The sequence below is a fragment of the Microcebus murinus genome, chromosome 17, assembly GCF_040939455.1.
Source record: "Microcebus murinus isolate Inina chromosome 17, M.murinus_Inina_mat1.0, whole genome shotgun sequence".
NCBI lineage: Eukaryota > Metazoa > Chordata > Mammalia > Primates > Cheirogaleidae > Microcebus > Microcebus murinus.
This window is the reverse complement of record NC_134120.1, coordinates 3,925,752-3,948,478: the sequence shown is the minus strand read 5'-3', so window position 1 is coordinate 3,948,478 and position 22,727 is coordinate 3,925,752. Positions and strand designations below refer to the sequence as shown.

General features: G+C 35.8%; 1 protein-coding gene and 1 pseudogene across 3 annotated transcripts in view; one reads left to right on the top strand and one right to left on the bottom strand.

Moving 5' to 3' along the window:
• ZNF407 (zinc finger protein 407) overlaps positions 1–22,727 on the top strand; it is a 427,820-nt gene that overhangs the window by 80,869 nt on the left and 324,224 nt on the right. The gene's annotated exons all lie outside the window — the stretch shown is intronic.
• LOC142861640 (large ribosomal subunit protein uL30-like 1 pseudogene) lies at positions 21–1,226 on the bottom strand (annotated as a pseudogene).

Genomic DNA, 22,727 nt, shown 5'->3' with positions numbered 1-22,727 from the left:
GATTCAAAGAGACAGCTGAGTTTTTGCATTCTCCTTCCCAATTGTATTTCAAGTCTTTTCAAAACAAAGCCCTGGGAATACCCAGATTCAGGTATGCATTTGGACTTGGACCACTGTTGCAAGAGTCTTAGGGATCCTCATACACATGCTTGAGTCATTCATTCACCAATGTTTAACACCTCAGGATAGAAGATCTGACAAAGCAGGACTCCTTTCTCCATGGAATGTGATTTCAGAGATGGCAGCAGCCAAAGTGGAAAACACTGGAATTTTTCCTTGGAACTCGACTGTGATGAGAGGTTCCTGCCATGAGCATAACCGACTGTCTTTTCCCTGACTCTTCCCTTTGTCTTTGAAGATACAGTGAAAATAATCTTCTCTGAAGATATTTCACAATTCCAAAAACTCAAAAACACATGCTCTCAATGCACTGTGTTTTCAGATATTCTGGGTCTAGTTCAGCTGGCGGATGAGCTGATTGATGCGTTCACCTCGATAGCCGGGTGAGCCCATCTCCTTGAGAAAGCCCACTTTATTCTTGGTAGCATGACGGGCCACTGAGAGTTGGAAAGGACGCAAGAACCATGAGATCTCCTGGAAATGCTTCCCCGGGAAGGCAATTTCATGAATGAGGTCTTCCAAGCAAATGACACCAAATTTCCCCAGGTGCTCTTCAATCACTGTGTTATCTGTCAGAGGGATGGTCTTATTCTTGACCTTGGCTTGTCCACGTTTCAAGATGAGTTCCCGGACAGACTTCAGATTTGGAAATCCCCAGGTCACATAAGGTTCCACCATACGCAGCAATTTTAGGCTCTGTGGGGTGACTCTAACAAAGACACCACTGAAAATTTTCTTTAGGCGAAGTCTCGCGATGGTCTTTTGCACCAGTGAGCTCACCCCATTAATCCTTTGGATGCGTACAACAAAGGCCAAAGAATGTTTATCCGGCAACTTCAAGGCATGAGGTTTTACTTCTAGTCGTCTGAGACGCACCCTGTCGCGTTGCTGCCGCCAGGAATCATGTAAAAACGATTCCAGTCGCTTAAACCTGGGCCCTTTTCCTTTCCTCTGCTCCTTCTTTGCCAAAAGTGCCTGCTTTGCCTGGGTGGCTTTGAGGGCTTGGTAAGCCTTCCTCTTTTTCAGGAGATTTTCTGGAACCAAAGGGATTTTTTTCCTTTCCTCTTGCTCCGCCATCTTTCCAGTGTTGCAGCTACTGATCATGCGCCCATTCTATGTTTTGATTATTTGTCATCAAGTTTTTCCTCACAGAAATTTTCTTCTTTCCATCCCCTAATCCTGTATCTTTTGGTGTGTACACTCAGGAATCATACAGAACAAACATAATTCCTCTTCTGTAAGATAATTTTTTGAATACTTGAAGTTGGTTATTATTCACGCTAACTCAGAGTTGTCTTTTTTCTAGATCAGACATTTCCAGTTCTCTCAGTGGTTCTTCACCTGGCCTAGTTTTTAGGCCCTTTTAGGCTTTCATTTCCCAGGGGAAGTGTTTGATTTTGACTAGTGTTCTGGCTCCTGAGATTGGCCCAGTATTTTAGATGTAGTCTGATGTAAGTGAGTCCCATTTTTCTTACTTTTAATATTACATGTACATGTGAGTAGTAGAGAATTTTCATTGGTAAAGATTTCGAACAAATCTTTCAACATATAAATCTTTCTTATGTGCATTTTTATTCATGACAGACAAGTCAGAAAATTGGGGGATAAAAGTGAAGGAAGTTTCTTACAACACCAAGGAATTCCCCTCAAAACTGATAAACACACAAAATTTTAGTAGTTTATAGAGAGTGAAAGTGTTTATTGTATGTAGTATATTTTCTTTGACAATGAGATATCATTCTCCTCCATCCCCCCTTTTCTTTTCTTTTTTGCAAACGTGGAAAGGAGGGTAAGTTTATATGAAAGAAAGCTCAAGGCAAAATAGAGAAGATACAATATTTTTCTTAGAGTCATAGTTTTGAAAAGAATCTGAAGTCCAAAGTATTTACCCCATCTCCCTGGCCTTACTTTTTATTGCCAAAACTAATAAAAAAAATCCATTTGCAATGTAATAACATAAAAAATGGTCATTTTAAGTTAAATGTGCAAAAACAAAAATTATCTTCATTTATTGCGAATAATGGAGATTTAAAATCAAAGCACTCAGGTGTTCTCAGTGCTTCCCCTTTTTAGTGGTTTCAGATAGTCACAGCCTAAACATAATAAAAAACTTTTTAACAGGCTTAAATTCAGTGCAGATTGACAGTGGAGCATTGATTATACCTTTAGCACTATGCTTGGCCCTGGAAATAAAAATATGAAGAGACACTCTTCTTGGTCTCATTAAGTGTATGGTGAACCAATAACTATAATATCATGCAGATGCTGTGAGAGAAATGTACATGAGGGTTCTGACAGGAGATAAGGGAATGTTCCATTTTGCTTTGGGTGAGGGGTAGGACAAAGTCAGAGGAACCACTGAAGTAGACATGATGGCATTTTTTCCCTCCTTATTTTTTGTTTTATCTTTTTTTTGGCTGATTTTTCTTTGTTATTAAATGCATTATAAATAAGTCTAATATAGACTTGTTCACGAGATATTTACATTCTGAAATTTTCATGTGTTGAAGATATTTTATCAGAAACTTTAGATTTGAATTAAGTGATTTTTCCATTATTAGATATATTCTGAAGAAACATGTGTATAGCATATGTCATTATTAGAATAACTTTGCTATTCTCTGAAGATTCCTTTCCTAAATAGAATCTTTTCATGCTTTGTTAGACAGGAGTTGCCACTTTCCATGATGAGATATATTGCTACCATATATATGAAATGCTTTTAAATTTCCCATTTTATAAAGTTGACTTCTTTTTAGATGAGAGAGTAATCATTTATTCACATTCTTACTGCTTTAGAGCCATACCGTCGACTTAAAAACACAAACCTTCAAAAGAGGATATGTTGAATATGTATTCCAAGGATACAAAAGGACTTTCCTTTGTAAGAACCACAAATGATCATCATAGTTGGTGAACATATTTGAATTTATCATATTGCCACATCTGCCAAGAAGAGACACATTTAAGATTATGAGTATTCCATTATTGACACGATGATTTAAATTTTGAACATATTTTTCTCAAGTTCATTATATAGGGATGGCAGTGTTAATGTTTTGTGAAAAAAGAAAACAAAAATATACTTTAACTTGTGGATATTCTTGATTATTTGGAGGTAGAGCCAGTTGCATTACAAATTTCTAGATGTGATGGTCAACTTTACACAAAACGTTTAACTACCTGAAGGACCAGTTGACCCGACCCTTCCCTTTGAGAAGTGTGGCCAGAAAGTCAAGGGAGTGATAAGCATTCTGTAGATTTCAGCAGAACGGAGCACCAAGACTGTCCTTCCTTTTTCTAGTGCATTCTCGTGGCATGGGTGTCACTTCATTCAGAGTAGTGCCATCTACGCCATTTGTATTCTAAATATGGTAAATTGTTTCATCTTTGTGGTGTGGTCACAGAGCCCTGGTTTCGCGTTTCTAGACTAGCTTAGTTTTGTAAGGTGCGTAAATAGCTGATATTTGGAAATGATCAAAGATTCTGTTTTTTTTTTTTTTATCTTTTTGAAACTTGCTGCAACTGAGAATTTGGTTATTATGATTCCATCTTGTACTCTAGCCAAGTTGGTTTTCTTATTTGATGTAATGTAAGAACTTTATAATATAATGTGGTGACTTCATGTATTACAATGGCTGTACTGTTTTTTCTATCTACAGGTTTTTTTTTTTTTTTTTTTTTTTTGCTTACAGTTTAAAAGACAAATTCAGTCTTATTTCTAGTGGCATATACTAGAAAAATCCCTCATGGATTGGCTTAATAAACTTTTGTGCTGACAGGAGCATTTTGCGACTGCACGACTGCTTTGATGTGTGTCAAGTGGACGCTTGTGGTGTGGTGGGCACGTGTCTGCGTGGATGTGCACTGTGTCTGCTGGAGATATACAGTAGATTCTTTTTCAGATTTTGGGTGGGTGGTACTGGGCTCTAACATTTGTTTCCGCCTGTTGATTGGTTAGCTTTTGTTAGTATGTCCTTGCTAAACTACTGGTTTAGCTTTCTGAAAATGTAATTGTAACCAGGTGTGTGAGGTCAGGGTAGAAAGCAGTTTTATGGAGCTTTTGTTCTAATAGCGTATAACAAATCACTGGAAATGTGAGTCATCAGCAAAAGGCACTTTATAAAGCAAAAGGTGGAAAAACGTGCAGCATTGCAAATTTTCCATGGTAAAAAAGTGTATATGACAGTCAGAGACTTGAGTTTCTGATTTAGTTTATTATTTTATAATTTTTTTTGTAATTAGGAATATCTTTTATAGTTAATACGTTCCATTTCTTTTCTCAGAGAAATAGGATTATTTTGGAACAACTAACTATTAGATCTGGTATTAAACATTTAAAAGGAACATTAGCTATCATTTGCTGTGGGGTGGTTTGTGTTTGGTTTCTTTGGCTAGACAGTATCAGAAAGGTTTGAATTTTTTTCCCTCTGAAGAACACTTTATATGTGAATTTTGAGATAACTATGCAATGTTGTTTTTTTCCTTTTCTGTTGCACTGTTCTTATTTTAAAGCCAAGTCTAACAGTGGGCTGTTTGCTTTGTCTCACTCGTGTGAGTGAATGAATTGCATTTGTAGAACATGCAGAGTATTTTTGCTTGAATGCAGCGTCTATGATTTATGGCCAACATGTATCCCTGATTTTCTGTTGAGAATGATCCTTATTGTCTTTGTGTACTAACTCAGTGCAGAAGCACTTGTCTATTTTGAGCCAAACCAGACCTCTTGTAAAAAGAATCAAATTATTTCATCATGTTGAAAATGAAAAGCTATAATTACTTGTAATTAGGCTTCAGAATTTTTGAAAATTGAGGAATTCTTTTCCAGAGGTTTAAGATCACTCCAAATCAGTGCCTTTGGAAAATAGGAAATAATTTTCTGTTCAATTTGAAATTGATTTAATTTATGCCTTTGACAGCTATTTTGCTTTGATATTTTTGTAGTGGAAATCATAGAACTGTGGTGGTTAGTGCTATAATGTTTTCTGTGATACCATATACTAGTTTGTTCAAAACTTGGTCTCCCGCTTTTAATGAGTTTCTGTAAAGTCTACATTATAAAAGATGCTGAAAAATTATTTTTGAACCCCATAGGCTAATAGTACATGAGGAGTTTTGTAGATGTTTTCAGAAGTTTCCAAATTTTCCAGAAGGAAAAAGTAAGGGCTCTTTTTTTCCAGAGTAACAGATTTCTCTCCCAGAAGTATTGGGAAATCTATATATACTTCTGTAATTTGTAATTTAAAAAGAGCCTTAAGAGAAAGCATTCTTTTTCCTTGTATTTCATTCCTTAGATTAAATTTCAAAAGTTAAATATAACAGTTTTTAACTTGTATCTTATTGATTAATTCTTAGAATATATATTTTTAAAAAGATGAATACTTATGAATTATTATTTTAAAGTGATCTGGATAAATTTTGCAGAATACTGTCTAGTGTCCCCAAATGCTCCAAGTCACTTTGAGTTATTAGCACAATTCAACAGGGAATTTTGTTCTCTAAAGAGAGTTTTCTTGAGAATTTGCATATTATAAACTGAATATTTTATTGTAAACTGAGTTATTTTTGTATAATTATTTGACAAACAAATAATTTGGATGGCTTTAGTTTAATCACAGTTCATGGAAGACTAAGGGTTAGGTAACTAACTTTAGGAAGCTTCTATGAATGGCAGAGATTACCTCTTTAATGAGTTATCTTAAAGTGAGTTTTAGCTCAAGTTATCTAATAGATTTACCTTGTGAAACTTTCTGAGAAATCTCCCACAGACATATCAGAACTTAGCAGACTGTTATCCCATTTTGTCATCTTTATGGTCTTTGGAGCAAATATATTCAACTATAAACCTATATTTCCTTGGCCAGTTCATTTCATTGGATTATTGAGAAAAAAATAATCAATTTAAAATTATTCATTGTTTTCTGTTTTTTAAACTTAAAGACAGTCTGGCACTAATCACATACATTTCATTGTACAAATAACTTTAAAGTTATCATAGCCATAGAATTTTTTGTTAGCTTTTTTCCTTCGAATTAATTATTTGTAATAGGAAAAGTCTTAAAAGTGAAAGAAATTAAAAATTATTATTATTATTATTATTGCTGTTATAATTGTCAGTTTGTTCAAGGACCATGGAGAGTAAGGTATTCTGTTATCATGGCTTTAGTTAGGAGGATTTCAGAATTGATATTAATAAGTAGTATTGAAAAACCCACATGAGGAGATGTGGTCATGTCTACACTCCAAGTAGATTCAGGGTCCTGCTACCCCTGTCTCGACTGCTTCCTGTGTCCTGGCACTGTCGTCCTGCGCCTGGGTCCCTGCCATGGTCTCGAGTGGGTCATTGCTCACCCACAGCGATCCGCTCTCAGCCCTGAGCCGGCCTGATCCCTTCCACACGCGTGCCGGGGCGTGTGTCTCCAGATGGGTGGCCATCCTGGCCACCTCACCTCACTCACCCCACCGTTGCGCTGGCTTTCTGCTCCCCTCTGAGGCTGCAGAGCACAGCTCTCCTTAGGTGCTGTCCTCCAGCAGCTGACCTCCCCGGAACGTTCTCCATCATGTCTGTGTAGCTGACTGAATCCTTCCCTCCTCTGGGCTCCACTCAGATGCCTCTTTCCAGCCACTTGGCCTGCCCCTCCCACCTTGGTGCTCCTGGTCCCTGCTCCTGCTTTTCCTCCCCCCTTGGCATTTGTCACCTTCTCACACACTGTACACTGTGTCTATCTGCTATCTGTTTGTTTCTATTTTCTGTTATTTAGCTCTTCTTAGAGCAGAGATTTTTGGGTTTTGTTTGTTCACAGATTTCCCAAGGCACCTGAAAAGTGCCTGGTTGATAATAAGTGCTTAATAAGTAAAAACCAATTTTGAATTCTTTGGTCAAGCAGGTCATATAAAAGTGTGGATGTCATATAAATGAACAACAAGCCAGCCTTACGATCACTGTGCGGGTGAGATTAATCTTCCTTTGTTTTCTTTAAATTTTGGTTTTTCCTAGAGTTCTAACTTCAGTTGTCTTGTTATTTCTCCATGCCTGAACTTTTTGGGGGGGCAAAATAGGGATAGAACTCTCTTTCTTTTTTCTCCTCCAGATCAATATGCAGACCAAAACTATTATCAAATTCTTTCAAATCTTTATCTTCTGTTTTTCCCAGTTTACACTGGTATGTCACCTACTCCAAAGGTAGAAACTTTGTAACCTGTAACTCCTGGTGCTCCTGTCCACTCTCAGGCAGGGTAAGGATTTTTTTTTTTTAGACAGTCTTACTGTGTTGCCCGGGTTGGAGTGCAGGGTAATGATTTTACCTATCCATGTTATCTATAGCATTTTCCTCACGTCTGACTATTCCCTGTGCTACTGCCCTGGTCAGGTGTACGTAAGTCTTTCCTGGCCTATTTTCCAGTTGCTTTCTCTGTGTCTTTTATTCTATTCTCTCCTTTATCCACTCTGTCTTCTACATTGGTGCAAGATACGAAACCCATACCTGATTCTGTCTTCCTGTTATTTAAAGACTTATGATGGCTCTTCTTCACTTGTAATGTAAAGGTAAAAGTTACTAACATGGAATTAAGTCTTCTACACAATCTGGTGTCAACCTTTTACTGAAAAGAAAGTAAACCATGTTTCTAATGCTGAGTCATTACATTGTTACAGATGTTTAGTGAAAGAAATGTTCCCTGATAAAATGTCTTTGGAAAATGATGGGTTAAAACAAAGTTAAATTTTTTTTAACTTAGACCTACTAATGTTCTAATTTTCAATGTCAGCTGTCAAGAAAGTGTTAATTTATATAATACTGTCTTATATGTGTAAAATACTTCATTTAACAAATAATTATTGAGGACATATTAGTAGTAGTACCGGAACTGTTCTAGATGCTAAGGATACAACAGTGAACAAAACAGACATAAGCCCTAACTCTGTAGAATTTGAAATCTAATGGGGAATATGGACAATATACAGAATAGAATAAGGAATGTTGCTTTGTGCTAAGGAAGAAGAGAGCAGCATGAGCAGGGAGCTGGGACGTGCTGGGTGAGGGTGGGTAGCCAGGGAAAGGCCTCCTTGAAAGGGAGCATCAGACTGAAGAGATTTATTGTGTTATCCTTTAATAGTTTTGGAAATCAGATAGAAATAGTGAGTTATATGTGTTTTTTACCTTATGAAAAATTGTAGCATTATATAAGGCATTAAACAGAAAGATAATTCAAGCCACTGTTAAAGTAATATCTATGCGTCTCTCCGTAAATTAGTGCTAATGGTCAGTATAACTCAAACTATTTCAGATTTGGAATTTAACTTGCACTCATTTATTACAAAGTCAATACTCAGCTTAAAAATTAAAAAGATCAGTAATTATAAGGTTTTCAAAGAAAAGTACTAATGTTATGACCCACCTAACATAATATAGTTTCAAGAACGCCATGAAAATGATTTTTTTACCTTATATTTATAGTGCATAGATAACTTATTCTTCTTACTACTGTTAATTAATACTTTCATAGTAATTATAGAATACTTTAAATATACATTATTCTTCTGAATTTAAAAGATCAGCCTTTTAAAAAAATTAAAAGGATAATAGAACTGACCTGCACTTTTATGAATTCTTTAATAAAATGATTTTTAAAAGATCATCAAAAATAATTTTTTGAAAACATTTCACATCTCTGTGGGATACAAAATTCCATATGGCCTCTCAGTTTCTATTTTCTAAGTAAGGTTTGATCATAATTACAGTCTCGGAAGTCATTGTTTTCCATAATGGGCGATTGCCTTTGAGAACAGATTCACTAGCAGGTGTCTGTTACACACTGCAAAGCTGAATGTACGTAATGCTAGTTAGTGCAGAGAACATACAACAGGTAAATGGCAAGCATAGGTACATCACCTCCATCAGAAATACAGAGTGCAAGGTCTCTCTCTGGATATGTGGGACATAGGTGATCAACAAATGTGAATGGGAACATTTCAGCTCAGAGGTGAATTTCTTATGACTTAGTAGTAACCTTGATAATGAAGAGAGAAGCAGATCAAATGTAATATAGTGAAAATAAGGAGAAGTTGGAGGGTGTGGTTGAAGAGATACTTACAGTCATTATCTTGGACAAATTTCTAGTCATCCAACACATGGAAGTAGATACTCAGTTTATTTCGAATAGATAACCTTCCCTCTTATCTTCCAGTAATATGGAAGCATCTATTATCTTTCTTATGAAATGTTTGTGATTTAGTGAGCATGCACTTCCACCTACAACCGCTGAATTCAGTTGGATACTAAAATTGCATACTTGGCAATGTAGATTAATAACAAGTATGATATTTTCAAACTCCTTTTCTGAGGTGACATTTACATACCATAAAATTTGCCTGTTTAAAGTATATGATTTAGTGGTTTTTAGTATTTTTATAGATTGTGAAATTATCACTGTAATCTCATGTTAGAACATTTCATCATACCAAAAAGAAACCTAATAACAAGTATGATTCATATTGACAACATTATCAGTATATAGAAATAAAAACTTACCTAAAAAACCAGTTTTTCTAACAAAGTAAATCCTCTTTTAACTAAATAATGTTGATAATTCCAAATATGTTTTTATCTTGTTTCCTTTCTTCTCTTGGTATATGGAAAAACACATAAATGAAGAAACCACTGTTGGATCGGAGTTATGTAATATGTTTGTTTTGTATTTTGCCTTATTGTCTTCCCTAATAATTTTAAATTGTTTACTCATCCTGTAAGCTAAACATATTAATATTTATATATAATATTTTCTATTAACATCAACTATCAAAGTTGACTTCAGAGTTGGTGACACTTTACAAGTAACCAAGTTCTAGTGTCAATAATACATATACATTTTTCTTCATTCTTTTAAATAATTTACATGTAGTAAAAATTCTCTGAGTTTTATGTATAATCTGCGGGGCTTGACAAAATTTTGTAGTTGGTGGCCGGGCGCAGTGGCTCCTGCCTGTAATCCTAGCACTCTGGGAGGCTGAGGCGGGTGGATTGCTTGACGTTAGGAGTTCGAAACCAGCCTGAGCAAGAGTGAGACCCCATCTCTACTATAAAGAGAAAGAAATTAATTGGCCAACTAACATACATATAGAAACAGTTAGCCAGGCATGGTGGCGCATGCCTGTAGTCCCAGCTACTTGGGAGGCTGAGGCAGGAGGATTGCTTGAGCCCAGGAGTATGAGCTTGCTGTGAGCTAGGCTGAGGCCACGGCACTCACTCTAGCCTGGGCAGCAAAGCGAGACTCTGTCTCAAAAAAAAAAAAAAAAAAATTTGTAGTTGTGTAACCACCACTGCCATCTTTATCTGGGACCCTTCTATTGTCCCTAACCCCCCCCCCCCAATGCTTTTCTTTCGTCAGTGCTGTCTTCAACACTAGTCCCTGACAACCGCTGATCCTTTTCTCCTGCTTTAGGTTTTGCCTTTTGCAGAAAGTCATATAATGGAATCATACTTTCGAGTCTGACTTCTTTCATGTCGTGTATTAATAGTGTAATGCAGTGGTTCTCGACTTGGGGCAATTCTGCCCTGTAGGCGTGTTTGGCAAAATCTGGATACATGTTTGGTTGTCACAGCTGGGATTGGGGGAGAGAGTTTTGTTGTTGGCATCTGGTGGGTCGAGAGGCCAGGGATGCTGCTAAACTTTCTGCAGTTTGCTGGGGACCCACCACAGTAAACGCACACCTGGCTCAGAGTGTTGGCGGCAAGGTTGAGAAAACCAGGTATAATGCATTTGAAATTCATCTACGTTGTTGTGTGTGTCAGCAGTTTATCCCTTCTTATTTCTGAACTGTACACCATAGTGTGGATGTACAACAATTTCTTTTTGTATCTCTAAGTTAAGAGACTTTAGATTTTTTTTCTAGTTTTTAGAGATTATAAACTAAGCTGATATAAAATTTAGACTTGCGAATGCCTTGGAATGAGACTGCAGGGTCCTATGGTATTTGATTGACTGTGTAGAAACTGCTAAACTGTTTTCTGAATGGCTCTGTTGTGTTACATTACCTCCAGCAGGTGTGAAGGCTCTGGTTGCTTCTCTCCTCATCAGCACTTTGTGTTGTCAGATTTTTAATGTTAGGGTATATACTGTGTCTGCAGTAGTATCTCGTGGCTTCAATTTGCATTCCCTTAATCACTAACTATGTCGAGCACTTTTTCCTGTGCTTATTTGCCATCTGTATTCTTCTCTGGTGAAGTGTTAAATCTTTTGTTCAATTTTTAATTCGGTTGTTTACTTTTTATTTAATTTTGACTGTTTTTTTTAACATATTATAGATGTAAATTATTTATCAAATATGTATTTTGCAAATATTTTCTCTCAGTCTGTGACTCACGGTTTTATTCTCTTACCAATGTCATTGGAAGGGCAGAGATGCTTGAATTTGATGAAGTCTAATTTATCAATATTTTCCTTTATCATTTGTGCTATTGGTTTTATATCTAAAAACTCATTGTTAAACGTAGGGTCACACAGATTTTCTTGTATTTTTTTAAATAGAAATTTTATTGTTTTAGGTTTGATATTAAAGTCTGTGCTCTATTTGAACTAATTTTTAAATTTTTAAATACTACGTGAAGCATAGATTATTGTTTTTTTGATGAGTGTGGATATTCAATTATTTTTTGCATTGAGTCTATAGGACAGGAGAGAACCAGTATCTTAACAACATTGAATCTTTCAATCCATGAATGTAGTATATCGTTCCATTTATGTCTTTCATTTTTTTCATTAGTGTTTTTTAGTTTTCTGTGTATAGATCTTGCATACATTTTGTTAGATTTATATTGAAGCATTTCATTTTTCTTGGTCTTATTATAAATTGTACTTAAATAAATTTCAATTTCTACTAGTTAATTTCTGCTATATTGAAATATGTGTCATGTGACCTTGTGGCTCAGAATGTATTAATTCTGCTAACGTTTTGTAAAGTGTACTATACAAACATTTGATAGCATATTCTTGTTACTGTTAGCTTGCAAGGAATCATTGAATTGTCATCTCTTCCCCTTGCATTGTGGTTTCAGTTGCTGAAAGTCATAAGTAAATGATTGATTATGGCTCCATGCCTACTTAATGGCAACGTGAAGCAACTGTCCAATCTCTTGGTTCTGCTACTAATGCTTTATACATTCACTATTTCGTGTTTGCATGTTGGGGGTGATGGTATTGTATTTTACAAATCTCTAAGCAGTGTTGCCATGTAATCAAATCATTTATATTAAGATTTGGGAGAACTGAAAGCTTCCACTTCGGGATTTCCTTTTCACTGGATTGCCTCAGGAACTGAAGTTGCCCATGTCAAAAGGAAAATGTCTCACGAAGGAAGCATAAATCCTTATGTTGTTCTGACCTTAATATTCTTTAGTTTTTCAGAGATGTGGTATTTGTAGGTTGTGATGGCAGATAACAGCTGGGGGCTTGAGGGATAGGGCAGTTCAGGTTCAGGCATAAGTGGGCCCAGGTGGGATGCTGCCATGGTGGGAACCTCATCCAGATGTCATTGTGAGGACACTGGGCACCAAGCTGTGAGAGCAGTATAGGGAAATGTGGAAATAGCCACCAAAGGGAGGTACTGCCGAAAGACCTAACCTGGCTATGTGGAATTTTTGCCTAGTTTACCTCTGAAAAACAAGCTATTTGGCTGTCAAACACTTGTGATGTATGTTATATCAATATTTGTTAACAAAAATACTGATTCATTATGCTAAAACTAAAAAAGTTTCTCATTGTGTAATAACATAAATGGTTTTTTTGTTAAATTTTGTTGCCTGCATTACATAAGAGAAATTTTAGATGCCACAGACCCTTAATAAAAGACCAGTTTACATGACTAAATTCCTTTATAAGGAAAGATGTATAAAAGGAACAAGGAGTCTTAAGGGAAATAATACTAAAACAATTAATACAACCTACCTCATTAGAAATGAAAGAGAAAGCAATTTGGGAAAATGTTATCCAGTGTAATTATTTTATATTATTTTTTTTGTTCCTTATTTTTGCAAAGAACTTTAAGAATTGGCCTTTTAGCCATTATGTTATGTATTATGATTGTGAAAATCAGAAAGAATGTTAGGTAAAGTATCTGTAGACCTAAGATTTGAAGTAGTTGTAATTTTTATTGGCAGTTGAAGAAATAGGGCATAAGATATTGTCACAGTAACATTTCTAAGACAAAGTGACTGCCAAAATTTCGACCTATTTCTCCTATTAGTTTTAGCTAGCATTTCATTAATATTTTGGTCTATTGCCAAATGATTAGGAAAGTGCTAGAATTGATTTACTTTGATGACCCAATCACATTAGGATCTATTTTGATTTTTATTTATAATCAAACTCTGACTTTCAGTTAGATCTGTTTTTAGTGTATTGTTATATGTTGAAGAGAAATGTCAAAATTAAAAATTTTATTTGTACTTGTTCAACTTTTGGATACTTGTGAAAACAGTTTTTAAAAACCAATATTACTTTTTCACACTTGCTATTTCAGGATCAGAAGCTGAACTTTTTAGTTAAAAAAAAATCAAAAATTTTTTTAAACTTTAATTTGATCATTGACCCATCCAACATTTTGTCTTGTTACAGATAATATTCCTTATCCTATTATTTTCTCTCTCTTTTTTTTTTTTTTACAGCTAATTGTTATAGTATTCTCTTTTATTTTCATGGTACTTTTATAGTTTCTATTTGATTTAGCTAAAAATTTTTGCCACTTTATAGTGCTTTTCAAATACTTAGCTTTTGGCTTCATTGATTTTTCTCTATTTGTTCATTTTAATTTTTATTGATTTCTACTCTTGCCTTTATTATGTCTTTCTATCCTCTTACTGTAGGTTTAATTTGCTCTTCTTTTCCCAGTTCCTTAGGATTGAGTTCTGAATAATTATTTTAGACCTTTTTATTTTTAAACAATTTAAACATTTAAAGCTATGAAATTCCCTATAAGCCTTGCATTAGTGGGATCCTAGAATTTTTTCTTGCTGTTTTGTGTGTTGTAATTTCTGCTTGAATGTTTGACATCACCTGAAGACCAGTAGAGCCTGAAGTAAGTAATATTTATACTTGGTAATGAGCACAGCTCTTCTTTAGTCAGGGCCATAGGTGTGGGGCCTCAATTCATTCTAGCTAGGAGTTGAGATATGTTAGGGTTTCACTGTTGGTTACCTTCAGCGTATTGTAGGCTTCAACTTCTTCTTAGCAGTTAGCTGCTTTTGCCTTTTGATTAGGGTATGATCTGGTGTTGTAGAGATTTCTCTGTGTTATTGGTCAGCTCTCAGCTTTCAGCAGGCCCTGCACATCTGTGTCATAGGGGGAATCTCCTTTTGTGCTCACGGCCTTCCCCAAGTTAAATGGCTATTGGTGTTCGCTGTGCTCGGCTTATGGTTGAATTAGGGAGGTTCTATGATGGGTGCTTTTTTTCGTTAGTCTCTGAAAGGCCCTGCGTGTCTGAGCCTTGTGGGTTGGGGGCTTTCTCAGAGTTTCTACACCTTCTCTTCCTGGCATGTATATTCGACCTTGTATCTATGTTGGTCTTAGGCAGGACTTTCCTGCTTCTCCCTCAGTGGTAGCTGATCTCTCATTTAAGTTCCTGGGCAGATCATTTCCTGTTCTTCACCCAGGGGTCGGGGGTGTTTTCTTCTGTTTTTCTCCCGGTAGTAGTAGATCTTTCCCTGTGTTCTGGAGTACAGAGGGTTTCTTACTTCTCCCCTAGAGATAGATGGGGCTTGTCTCCACTCCTTGCCCAGAAGCAGTGTATCTTGCTTTTTCTTTTTCCTGGCATGAGAGTATTTGCTCCCTTCCTCAGTTCCTTGAGGGTTTTGCTTCATGGGAGAGAAATGTCTAGGGGAGCAGTTGGGGCTTTGTGCCTGTTCCCCAGCAGCTGCTAATCATTCTCTGCATGGCCATATCCCCAAGGTAGATCCTCCCAATCTCCTCAGTTGCCTCTAGTCTTTCTCATGTGCACCAATAGAGGTCTCAGACAACAGCTTTTGATCTAGTGCTATAAACTCTTGTGCTTAGGCACTCAGGGATTCCAAACTGATACACTAGCTCACTGTTGGCCTTGAATAGCTTATAAAAATTTTTTCTTATCCATTGGTGCAGTGGCTGGCTACCCTTTCCTCTGCCCAAGGTAAAATATGCATGTAATTCCTCTCTCCTTGGAAGACTTTGATCCTATTTAGACTTTAGTTCATATGGTTGCCTTATGACCTCAGCTTTTTGATGGGCTTGAGAGAAGTTACAATCTTGTAGATTATCTGAGTTTTTCTCATTGTTAGCACGAGAGCGGTTTAAGTTTCTATATCTGAACATGCATATATGATAATATATCTCATTTTAATTTTTATTTAGTTCAAAACATTTTCTAATTTTCCCTGTGATATTCTCCTTTTCCCTTAGATTATTTAGGGATATGTTTAATTCCCAACTATTTGTAGATACCTTTGTGGATACTTCAGAACAGCAATCCCCAACCTTTTTGGTATCAGTGACTGGTTTCATGGGGGCGGGGGCAGGGGAGGGGGGCAAGCTCAGGTGGTGATATGAGCAATGGGGAGTGGCTGTAAATATGCTCACCTGCTGCTCACCTCCTGCTGTGTGGCCTCCGGTTCCTAAGTTTCATGGAAGATAATTTTTCCACAGGATGAGGGGTGGTGTGGCAGAGCTCAGTGTCCTGGTCTCTAACAGACCACAGACCCGTACTGGTCCAAGGCCAGGGTTGAGGACTACAGCCTTAGAACATACTCTGTATGACTGATTCTCAAATTTGTTGAGATTCATTTTATGATTCATCATATGATTTATTTTGGTGAATATTCAACATGTGTGTGGAAAGAATGTGATTTTGCTGTTGCTGGGTGATACGGTATATTCTATAAATAAAAATTGGGTCAAGTTGGTTGATAGTGTTGTTCTCTCCATCCTTAACTTTTTCTGTTACTGAAGAATAGTGTTAAAATCTCCACTTGTAATCACAGGTTTTTGTGTTACTCCCTTCAGTTCTATCCAGTTTTGCATCATACATTTAGAAGCTTTGTTATTAGGTACATCTACATTTAGGATTATTATATTTTCATGTTGAATTAATTCTTTTATGTTTTTGAAATGATCTTTCTTGTGTGTTAATACTCTTTGTATTGAAGTGTTTTTGTTTTTCTTTCTATTAATATAGCCATTCTAGCTGTCTTAGGCTTTGTGGTCATGTGCTATATGTATTTTCCATTCTTTTACCATGTTGGCATTTATTTAATGTCAGTTTCTAGTATAGTAAGTCTTGCATTTTATTGTGACTATGTCTTTCTATTAAAATCTGCCCTTTTGCTCTTTGTATATTATTTCTTCCATATATTCTTTCCTTATTTTTACCCTGCTCCTTTATTACCGTCTTTTGAGTTGAGTTTTTTAGGGTTTTATTTGATTTCCATATTGTTTTATTGTCTAAACCTCCTTGCTTTATTATCTTAGTAATTACTCTAGAGTTTACACCATACACATTTTATTAAAAAATAATCATGCTACATGTAAAATGTACATACCTTACAATAGGCTGGCCATGGTGGCTCACACCTGCCATCCCAGCACTTTGGGAGGTTGAGGTGGGAGGATTGCTTGAGGCCAGGAGTTTGAGACCAACTTGGACAAAATAGTGAGACCCCATCCCTACAAAAATAGAAGAATTAGCAGGGTGTGGTGGTATGTGCCTGTAGTCCTAGCTACTTGGGAGGCTGAGGCAGGAGTATTGCTTGAGCCCAGGAGTTTGAGGTTGCAATGAGCTGTGATGATGCCACTGCACTGTAGCCCAGGAGACAGAGTGAGACTCTGTTTCCAAAAAAAAAAAAAAGAAAAAAGAAACAAAACTTTACGATAGTATGCTTTTGTTTATTGCTTAACTTCTTTTGTGTTATTGCTTTTTATACCGTTTATTTTTATGTGTTATAGATGCCACAGAACCTTTCATACATTTTTATTTAAATAAATTAAATATTTAAATGAAATGTATTATATTTACCATTTCTTATGCTCTCCATTCCTTTGCTTAGAGCCACATTTCCAACTATTGTAATTTCCTTTCTTCCTTCAAAGCTTCCTTTAACTATTTGTATAGTGTATATCTGCCGGTGACGAATCTTAGCTTTTTATTGTCTGGAAATCATTACTTGCTTTTCATGTTTGAAATTTTTTTTGATACAGAGTTCAAGGTTGAGAATTTGTATTTTCTTTATCTTTTAAGAAAATTGTCCTATCATTTTCTTCTGTTCTCTATTATTGCTCATGAGAAGTTTTTTTGTTCTTTTGTATGTATCTTTTCCCCCCACTTTTATGATATTCTCTTTCAAATTGCTTTTCAGCAATTATATTTTGACTTACATTGTTGTACTTTCTTTTGTGTTTATCGTGCTTGAGGTTTGTTTAATTTCTTTGATCTGTGGATGGAATTTTTTTATTTGTTTTCAAATTTTAAAAATTTCAGGTCATTATTTCTTTAGATATTTTTGTTTTCTCCTCTAATTACTCACCTCTAACCCTTATCTTCATGCAAGGAAATTCACTTGCATATTTATAGTAACCATTTTAGAGAATGTGTTTGCTAATTCCATCATTGTATAACATCTGAATTTGTCTCTGTTGACTAAATTGTACTCTTGTTTATGGCTTACATTTTACTGCTTGTTTGAATGTCTAGTAATTTTTGATTGGAAGGTAGATATTGCAAATTTTGGGTTATTCTGTGATTCTGTGCTTCATGTTGTTATCTTCCTTTAAAGAATATATATATATTTTTTTCTGGTAGTATGTAATTCACTTGAGAATCATGTCGATCCTTTAGAGGTTTGTTTTTAAGTCTTTCAGAGCGAGTCTTATGTAGACTTCACTCTAGGGCTAGTTAAGCCCATTATAACACCAAGTACGCTAACCAAAAAGGTATGTCCTTTTTGTGTCGCTTCCGAGGTGCTTCAGGTGTTTGAAGAAGACTTATCATTCTAGCTGTTCAGAATTTGAAGATCACTTTATGTGATCTCTAGGAATTGTTTAGCATATAGTTCCCTTTGTGCCCCCCCCTTTTTTTTTGGCTACAAGGAATTTCACCTTATGCATACATGGCTTAATGTTCAGCCAGGGACTCATATAAACCCCCATTATGAGTTTTGGAGCTGTTTCTTTGGGCAACTCCATCTTTTCTGGTTCTCTGGGCATCAAGTTCCATTCAATTCATGTTTGTTTCATTTAGTGGCTGATAAGCTGCGCTCAGATGGGTCTCTACACTGTGGTCCTGAAGGTTCTTCCTGACATAAATCCAGGCTTGCCTTAGGGCTCATCTACTTTATTTCTCTTCTTCTCTGGGTCACAGTCCTGTGCATTGTCCACTTTCTGAAAATGGTTGTTTGCTCTGTTTTGTCCACCTTTGTAGTTGTTTACAGTGTGCCCTAGTGACTCTATCATTACTGAAAGCTTATCTGTGTACTTTGTTAATTTCTGTACCTATTTCAGTCTATATATTCTTTTGATAATCAAAAGTATTTTAAGATACTTGTAGAGTCATACAGTTCTTCTGTGTAATGCCATTTCACATACTCTTCTAAGTAATACATGCCATCAATAGACTTATTATTGTTATTCTCATTTTACAGATGATGAGACTAAGATAGTGGAGGAAGCTATGTGAATTTGGTTTCTGGTCTACAGCACACTTCAGCAATTCTCATTTCCTTTTGAGATTCTTTTTTATTCTTTTTTATAAGAAATCACAGAAGTCAGCATCTGTGTTACTTGCCATCTTCAGCTATTGTTGAGTCTTCTTTGTTTGCCTTATTTGTTAGATTGCTTATAAGGATTGCTATGGGTTGGGAGATATGTAAGATGCAGAAAAAATTAGGTATTTATATATGTTGCAGAAATTAGCTTTCTTTCTTTCTTTTTTTTTTTTTTTTTCCCTACTTTACATCCTTGTCTTTTTAGTTTAGGGCCCTATTTCTTTAGTCTGGCAGTCAGGATCCAAATGTGTGGCTTGTTGGAGCAAGTGCTAACAGTACACTTTGGTGGTGACGGTGTCCTGGCTAATGTGCAGCTGCTGAAAGACTATTTTTCTACCTTTTTGCTTCTTCGTTCTTCCACATTTCCTTGTTCTAGACCATTTTTCATGCCTGGTACTCTAGCCTCTTTCTGATTTTTTTTAAAAATAGTTTTTGATACCATTCTTTTTCTGTGTATGATATCTCAATTTGCTTTCTGTTGCTTAAACCTAGCTACCTTATGTGGTAGAAGTAATGTCTGATTTGGGACTAGGATCAGTAGTTATCTAGATATATATTAGGATATATATTAGGCTCCTCTTAGCCTTCACAAAAGCATATTTTCCCCCCATGATTTTGTGCTAAGCATATTCATCTGTTCTCATTTGGTGATTGGTGTCCTAGTTTGTGAACTAGAAATGATAATTTTCTGTATCTGCTTTGCTCGCTTGTTTTACAAATGTTTATGATAATGAATGTGCATAGATATATTGTGGGAATGCAGGGCAGTATTATTTTTAAGTTGATGGAAAGGTGGTCTTCTAGTTATGATTTCCTGTACAGTTAAGTCATGGTTTGCATATTTGTGTTATATAGTAACTGCACTGCTAGATCACTGCTGCCATGTGCCCCTGAGAATAGAGTGCTTCAGAGTGTGACTCCAGTCACTTTGCGTCTGCTATTCAGAAACAATTGCTGTGGTTCTCATAGTGCACATCCACAAGAGTGAGAACACGGACAGACCGGGGTGTGCTGGCTTTGAGGGAGGGAAGACACAGGAGCCCCTGCAGGGAAGAGCATATCTGAGGGCAGGTCCCTTAGCCTTTCACTTCTTTTAATTAGACTCCTCCTTTAAAAAAAAAAAAATTAGATTTTTCCTATTCTCCAAACAACATGATCTTATAAATTCAAACAGTAAACAAATGTGTACTTTTAGAGCATCCTCCAGAGAAGACCGGTCAAATTTAACCAGTTTCCTTCTTGACAATGGTGCCAGGCACATTGGCTCTAATGCTGAGAATGTTACTTAGGAAAAGAATGGAAATTTAGATGCAAAGCTATTTTATTTTGAGCAATTACTATATTGTAGCTCTGCTTATAGCTGTGAAACAATGGATCTTAAAAAGCCTCTATGGAACTTTTCTTGGCAATTCTGTTTCCAAACAAAAAGCAAACAAATATATAGTAGGGACATACATGCACAAACATATAAAAAGATATAAATATGTGTGTGTGTCTGTACTTTATATTTTGTTAAAACTGGTGGGTGGTGGTGGTGAGAGGTTTTGTGATGTGGTGGTAATGGAAAGGGAATATCGGGAAGGTTCTTGCTTCCTGGTAGTGATGACAGCCCAACTTCTACATGGTTGCAAGGTAATTTGGAGGCGAGCTGTGATATTACAAGTATTCTTCACAGACCCTTCTCGTTAGGTTTCCTTTATCTGCGTTCTTTTCTAATCTCATCATATTGAGGCTGTATAACACATAAAAAACAAATAAAGGCACAGTTAGAAAACATTATATTGAATAAAATAATAATCTACAAAAGTTTATTAAAATATGCTTAAAATTTCTTTTAAAAAGGTCTGCAAATGATAAGACATAATACTCTGAATTGCTGCTTAGGAGAACTTGGTCTTAAGAGGCAGCTAAAGAGTAGAGCCATTCACTTGCTATAATAATAACTCTAAAAATTTAATAGGACCTCTATCCAAACTCATAACTTGACATGGAAGTTTGCATTTCCCTCATCAACCTTCTTGGATTCTTCTCCATCCACATTAGCTTTTTCATTTTCTATTAGGTGGGCAATGTTGTATTTCCTCTTGTGCTCTTATGAGGAGAATACATATCCTTTGGCACATATGCCGGTATAGGTCCCAATAGTTTTCAAAGAAAATTAAAATACAAATTAGCTTTTAATATGAGTATGATATTCCAAAAAGCTGCATTATTTTTTAACTAAAATATGAAAGACTGCTTTGTAGAGGAAGTGATTTGGTTGTACTTTTATATTCAGGCTTTTAGTTTTCTTAGCATTGTCTCTGGGCTTAAATTATTTAAATATTAATGATAAATGTAAATGATTGGTAATTTTATAGACTAAACTGTTGTGATTGTTTTTATATTTGAGATCATAGAGAAATCATATAATATATGACAATGTCATATATTCATGCTATAGAATTTTTTTATATATATTAATACTATGTTTAGTGGCTAACTAACATTTAAGAAGAAAGCACATCTTGAAAAAAATACTTAATTAAAAATTAAACGATGAATTAAAACTTAAATTATGCAAAACTAATAAGCTACATTACCAAGATGAACAATTAATACACTACAGTATATTCAGGAAAGATGCTAACATTTTAACATTTGTTTTATGTTAGAATTGCAATTTGCAGTGCATGCTATTTTGGAACATTTATTTTGAAGAGCTCAGCATGTCTGAATTAAGGCATAAATCAGTGACCTAAGATTTTTAATGGTTATAAAATTTATCATAGATTAAGATTCTTAATACAAACAGCCATGGAAGAAAAAAAAAATCCAATTGCTTTTAAATCAGTGCCAACATCATATCAGCATATTTGATTACATTTATTCATTATAATGTGCAGGTCAACAGTGCAAAAATGCATTCAATTGACAAAGTCCTAAAGCGATCTGTTATTTTGTTTGGTAAGATTTTTTTCCTTTGTTCATGCATAATGGATGTAGGATCACAATAATGACAGTTTCCAAGGTTTTGAACTTCAGGAACTTTCTATAAATGAATATTAAGTAAAACTTAGGACTTTTGAACTCAAGAAAATATGAATCATTTAAAAAATTATATGTTGTGATTCAACAAAGCAGACCTTTAAATGTGTATCCATTTTAAATAAACTGGACATGGTAACATCTAGATTTACAACCAGCATAGCTGAGTTAGTAATTTGTCTCTCACCTTATAATTCATACCTTTGTCCTTATAAGCTGGTGATATTTACAATGCTTGTATGTTTGATGTTTGCATGTTTTAGACCAAGCAGCCTCTAGTGTTGGAAAGAAGCTTTCCATGCATTCAGGCCAGTAAGGGAGCCTTTTCCCCCTGGTGTCTTTGCTCCCTTCATCCGCGCAGGAAGCACTTAGGAGTGTCAGGCGTTGGGCACTTCGCTAGGCACTCAGCATACAATGAACAGAAAGACTGTTTGCCCTTTTGCCCTTAAGAATGTATGATTTTAGTAGAGAAAGACATAAACTGATAATTATGAAGTAGTACAATAAGATTATTCCTGGAAACTTGCCTAAGGTTGCATGAGGTCACAGAGGGCAGGTGGGACTTGAGTGGGAGGTGAGGGTGTAAGTGGGGAATGAATATTCTCATCACTTTTTTAATGCTCTGAGTTTGTTCTCCCCTGATATAACGCCCCCCCCCCCCCAGCAAACAAATCATAAATACTGGTATTTAGACGAAAACTGGCCATTACCATAAGGCAAAAAGGTTTTGGGCAAAGTGGATTTATTGTTGTGGTTGTTTACCCTTTTACAAAGAGATTTTCTCTCATCAGAAAGCAGCCA